Genomic DNA, 7,066 nt, shown 5'->3' on the forward strand with positions numbered 1-7,066 from the left:
GTATTTATTTCAGAAGTATATTGCAACCTAGGAAGTACATGCATACCTTTTGTTAATAAATGAAAATATTATAAAGAATGCAAATTACAGTAAAAAATATATTACAGTAATTTACAACTGTTTACCAAGAAACTTTGCTCTTTCATATAAATACACATGTTAATTTGATTAATTATATTCTTAAATCTCTTTACCTGGTGTAAGGAATTTATTCAGGCATTTGGAAAGACGAAAAGAAACTTAAAAAGCTTTTAACTTGAATCGATGTTTCACAAGGATGTAGTAACAGTGAGGATGATTTTCTCGGGTACATGTCTAAATAGTGTTTTGTAGATGATTTTGGGAAGAATAATTCCCGCTCCATATAGTCAAGATGTGGAAGAAGACCTGAAATTCCTTGAGACAATTAGCTGCTCCTTTTTCTGGATCAACTATTCGCGTAGTGTAAAATTGTATCATTGTTTTTCGAGATTTATTAATTAGTAATATTTAAATGTTTTTGCTGCATGAAGATATTTCTCGTCCAACCTATGTTCAACTTAAAATAGAATGAAATAGAGACGCTCAGTTTTCTATGAAATAACGTTACTGTCACTTTTCAACAGTAAAATTATCATTAATTCTTATGTCTTCTAATTTTCATTATATTTATCTGTCAGTACTTAAAAGAATTGAATTCACTTATTTATGAAAAAAATACAATATATAAACATAGACTGTGAGTTATGCTTGATAGCATGGGTATAAAATTATGAATATCATGTTTGAATAATAATTTATATCATGTATGTTAGATATCATCTAATTTGAGTTCTATTTAGAATGTCCAATATACCTTGTTATTTTTCTCCTATAAGTGTATTGTACATAGAAAATTTAAAACAATAAAACATAATCATTTTAAGAAGAGACAACACAGGTTTAGACATGTTCATGGGGTAAATTAGTGAATGTCTTCAACTTTCTTCTAATATTCCTGAAAGAAGTATCCAGAGATGTTATTGTTGTGAGATATATATTTTAATCGTGGAAAATTGCTTCATTGCTTGGAAAGAATTTCTTGACCATATAATGCAGGTGGACCATTATATGTGGACATAATCACCAACACTGAAATGATCTGTATGGTTGAGCGTCAGAAAGATTAAAATTAAGCAAATTAGAATATACAGCTGCCAACCATATTTTACGGTTTGAGGACACATTGTGTACCTTAAACATCTTTGAGTATCCGAGATACAGAAATACTCCCTTGGTATGAAATATAGTGAACGGTGAGTCATTGGAAAATATTACGCGTTTTCAGTTCCTTGAGGCATAACTTACATGTTTTCAGTAGCATCGACTGAGTGCTAAAGCGTTGCCGTATCTTATAAAGGTTTCGTCTATATTTTCATTTAATTTATCCTCTAGTGGACTGTTGTTGTCCACACATTGTAAATTGTCTATATGCTTTCGAAATATTAATGTTAGCAATGTTACAAACAATACTTCTAATTTCAGACATCTTTGGGAAAACTGACAACCAATAATATTTTGCTTTCGATTATTCTGAAACCTTGTGATTAAAAAGAGGGAGAAAGACACCAATATAAGAACTAATATGCGTGCCTGTCTGCAGCATATAAAACAAAAAATAACAAATGATGATTTGGCAAGTTATGAAAAGTATTGGAGAGATTTGGAAGCACGCTACCCTCGCAACAAATCGTTTTGTATTATAGCAGCCCGCACATTATAAAAGCTGAATTAAAATATTACTGTGTGAATATAAATTGTGTGAAAAAATCAGAGATGGCAATTATTAATAACTATTAATTACAAGATATTAAAAAGAAAAGAATATATAAGCATTTGGGATACGATAAAGAGTTTCCTGTGATGAACATGAAACAGTAAATAAAACATTTGGTTCAATAATGCACTTTGCAGTGGATTTCTATAAAGACAGTAGGGTCTTATGTACGAATAAAAAGCAAAAATCTTGTACGAAGATAGGAAGATACGCAATAAGAACCCTGCAGCGCTGTTGAATAGTATTATTATTGACGTTAGATTACGAAGTAAAAATAAAGTTAGTCCTTAGGAAGTTGTTAGCTTCAAAGATAAATCTAAGTGTTAAAGTAACAATTCGATATTTAATGATGATAGTAAAAAGCTAATATGATTAATACCTAATAAAAGTAGATTTATGTTAAACATTATTAACGAAGTTAGAAAACGTTTACTACAACAGATCCTTAGAGCCGAAGGAATGCTAAATAGATGCATCTAAACGTAACAATATATCATAAGTGTTTGAAAGTTGAAATTATTAGTGAAGAATCGAAAGATATATATAGTAGTAGATATGAAACTATCTTCTGATGTCAGGATTATTATTTTCTCTAGCAGCGTAAAACCCAGAAATCAAAAGAAAAGAAAAACAACAGGCAAATGCGATTTAAATTATTCTCATAGTAAAAATTTATTTGTAAATATGCGAAAAAAAGGGAAAGAAGTTATGATGTGATTTGCAAAGTTACGTAGTGCTACGCAACACAAGACTTAATCCATTTGGTAATCAGAAGATACGACAGAAATTTGAAATTCTTTGTGGTAATTTTTAACATTCTGAAGGGAAACAAAGAACGTTGAAATTTGTAAAAATTAAAATTCCATAATTTGCAACAAAATTGCTGATCCGATAAAGTGTGCCTCAGCATGTAAATCAACAGATAATGGCAATTTAAGGATTGTTACGCACTCAGATAAAAATTTGTTGAAAATAAATAGCGCTTGATATAACTACAAATAAAGACTTGAAGGAAAAACGGAAAGGACTTTAAATTCAACTGTGAAATGTGATAACCATATAAGTAATTTCACTAATCCGAAGAAATAAGAAAGCGAAAAATTGACTGCATATGGAATTGATAAAAATTGCTACCAGATGTAAATACCAAGTGACAAAACAAAAAATTTGAATTATTACAATGTCGGCAATCCCAAATCTTGAAGATGTGTGTATTCCTAAATCAGAAAGCCAATAGGTAAGGATAAAAATATTTTGTATAAACTCTATTTGATGATATAAGATAAAGACCATAAATTTTATTAGTTGTTCATAGTTAACAACTAGCGCATTTTGTATATCAATATACTCAAAAGATTATTTTTCAGAAAATAAAATTTTAGAAGTCATTTTGTGCTAATTCTAATTCATGTAGACAAATGAATAAACTTGATATTTCCTCGTGCAATTATTTGAGTTCTTATATTATTGTATAATAGTACTTAGGTTATGTAATTAAAAGTAAATTATTTTCAAGACATTATATCATATCTTTCGAAAATGTAGTGTTATTATTTCTCTTTCTTGCAACAAGTTGCAATACATATTATTTTCGTGACAGGTTTTATTCGTGAAATGCTAGCGCGCAATATTTTCCCGTTAGTTAGTCCAACGTAACATAAATAGAGATTAAGAACTCACAAGGCATCCCAGTATTTGTAAACTAAAATGTTTAATCCAGAGAAAATTGGTTCCTGACTTGGATTGATTTTCAAAATGAAATGCAATATTTTTTTTAATTGGAAACAGATTGTTATGTAAGAGGGTGAAAGAGATGAAAAGAGTAAAGAAAGAACTTAGGATAAGTAAACTTTCTACCCAGAACTTGCCTGGAAAATTCGGCGATACTGCGTCAGTGATTCTCTCGAAGTGTTGTCTTCCATCAAGATCATGGAGTCAAGGTCGCTTATGACAAATGGCTTGAACTAAAGTTCAGCGTGAAAGCAACAAAACCAGAAATGCTTATAACGTTGAATGACAGGAAGTAAAGACGCTACCGATTAATAAAGTCGTTCCTGTCGTTGATACAAGAATACACACATGCGTGTATTACATTTTCAAATATTAATAATGTTGTAGAATCCAAAATCAAGAATTGCGGAGCGTTTTTGCATAAGCTGTGTGTTAAATCAATTCGCTTTTTATGAAAACTTGTAAGATAATCTGAGAAAACTAACATGAGAGAACTATTGTTGAGAAAACTATTATTTCAAAATCTATCTGCATTATGTGGACAATTAACATTCAGCCTAAGAAGTGTAACAGGGACTTAGGATTTAGATTTCTGGGCTTTCGGCATCTAAGGCCATTCAGCAAGTCACGTTTTCAGGGATGACGTCCCGCGGCGAGCACACTATCCGGGGAAAGCGAAGGAAGAAAGGAGTGGGGAAGGAAGAAATCGGCCTGAGACCTATAAGTTAGGTGACACCCTGGCATTTGGCTGGTGTGAATAAGGAAAACCTCATTCAGGATGGCTGGCCTGAAAAAGCGTGTTACACTTTTTCGACCGAGTGACCCCACCGGGAATCGAATCCTGACCGCTCGCACCGAAGGCGAGAGCGTTAGCGACTATGCTACGCGGAGCCACAAGAAGTGTAACAATGCCAAGATTATTACTTCTTTACAGAATCAAATTCCTATCATCTAATTTATAATTTTAATGACTACATCCGCGGAATCCACTTTAGAATTAGTAACAAAAAAAATAGTTTTAGAATCGAAACATTTACTGGTAGAATCAAAACATTATGGAACGGGAATAGTATGTAATAGGTAAAACATGTTAAGGAAAATGTTAATTTTAATTTAATTACTACTATTTGATTTTTTTATAACTTCTTGCGAAGTAGAATTTGTATTGTAGAACAGGAGTTAGATATTTTGTATTATAAAACACAGATATTGTTAGGTGTGTAACGAAAGGACTATATACTGTTATATATCCGTTTCGATACACGTTGAAATAGCTCTTGTGTTTATATTTACACTTTTTTCACATGAATGAAAATTTTTCGTCTGATGACAATGACCCAACGAAAGTTCTAAATCGAGTTACAATGGAGTTCAGAGTTTTTTGCTGAATTTACAAAACTTCTGCATGAATGCTAGCGAATGAGACCTGAAGCATCAATTTGAACCTGCTATGGTGTGTTTCCAACGAACAATGAACTTTTATCTTCTAATGATATTTAGAAAATGATACTTTACAACGACAATCCTTCGATTAAAGAATTATAGATAGTGCTTGTATGTGGTTCTTGAATACCTACAATAACATCGTATGGATATCAATGAATCGAATGACAATGTTACTTATCTGTATTTATTCATTTTTTCAGTTACATGAGTAGTGACTTTAAAAGTAATACAGTAGTACTGTTTTAATACATACTTTTGAGAAAATGGTCAAATACAATATATTGTTTCGATTCCTTGCACTCTGGTGGTGTAAACTTAAACGGAGAGAAAGAATCAGTGTGTTGAGTACTTGTATGTGTGAATCTATGGGATATAAAAGAGAAGAAAACTACTGCTGATTTGTGCAAGTGATGATTTGTATTGGTCTGCTTGGGAAGTATACTACTCTCGTAAACAAAAATTGTATAATGTTGCCGTTCGTAGATTCCGAAAGCTGAAATAAAATACAAATAATCAGTGTTTTCCACTATTACTGAAAATAATTGTAATATCTTAATTATTTTGTCTTTTGAAACTAAATAGTATTACTTTTGCTTATGAAATTTCTAGAGCAACGAGAACAAAATATTTGATTACACAAAAAACATTGATCTTTGTCCAGGGATACTCAAAGAACTCAGGGGCCATGGTTCTTTTCTCCTAGAACAATCCACAGATAATACAAAATAATGTTATCAAATAGTGAAAACTTATCACTATGGAAAAGACAAAATAATATCGTGATAATATGTAAGTTGTAAATGGAACATTTTCTTCTCTTATTTCGAAATTAAACCCATGCTTGGTAGTGCAAGTGTCACTTGTACCTTGCGAGATTTCGCACAAATTCAATGTAAAATTTGTTATATTCATATTATTAAGAGTATTATAAAGGTCTTCAGGTTTCAAAAGATTGATTTACCAACAAATGGGATGAACATATTTTTAATGTGATAACGGTAATTACTGAATTACTTGCAAAAAAGTAATGATGGATGTTTCTTGCCGTGATGCAGATATAAAGTGCCATGATGCAGTTAAGTAATGCAGATATAATAATCTGCTTAATTTTATCCCTATATCGTTTTGGCTGATTGTAAGTTATTTGACTTGACATATCTTGAATACACATTATTGGACTATTTGCGGAATTAGTGTTGCTTCGGTTACCTCATTGGTTCATTAACAGTATACAAAATTTCCCTCACTGGTTGGTGGGAATGTTCTAGGCGGAGCTTAGTTATCAACCTGACGTAGGATTCGAAGGAATACACAAAGACCTAAGAAAAAGATTTACTCTTAATAAATGTCGCCGACAAAGAGATATCTATAATGTAAGTCTTCTCAAATACGAAACTATAGAATGCTTTGGTATAAGGTCTCACGTTGAAACCTATTTGTAATAACATACTGCGAGAGATAATCCTTGAAATCTTTTCGTCATTTTCGCCTTTAATAGACAACAATTTGAATGTATGCTTCTCTATATTGCATCGCAGGAACTAAATCATGAACCATGAAAACTACTGGTACATCTTATTTGTCACACAATAGATTGTTTTCTTTTTGTGTGCTCCACAAGATGAACTTACGATAAATAACTAAGGTAACAAATATTAAAACCAAATTTGTAGCAATGATATTACGTAAAAATAAGAATACTCTAGTAAAAGGGAACAATCTGGCAGGATGAAGTCAAGTAGAAATAAAATTTTCGAAGTGTGTAATCTTGTAGAGAACTGTTCAGCTAACATTCAACAAGACTGTTGTGTACGGAAAGAAAATCATACTAGTATTGATATTCCTTACTTGGAGAAGCAGTTGGTAATGTACGAAATGTATAGTGGGTCAGTCATGTACTATACTATAGCAAAATTGCTTTGGGGGCTAGAGACTTGACGAGGCAACACTTGCGGACTCACTTCATGTTATTAAGTAATGCAATTTGGAAACAGAAATGTATACCTAGAACTCTCAGTTTACAACCTGCCGTTGTTCATCACAAGATTAGCTAATTACACGTTAGAACCAAGTGTGAATAATACGTTGACTAAA

This window comes from Thermobia domestica, chromosome 4 (assembly GCF_964235325.1).
Source record: "Thermobia domestica chromosome 4, izTheDome1.hap1.1, whole genome shotgun sequence".
Taxonomy (NCBI): Eukaryota; Metazoa; Arthropoda; class Insecta; order Zygentoma; family Lepismatidae; genus Thermobia; species Thermobia domestica.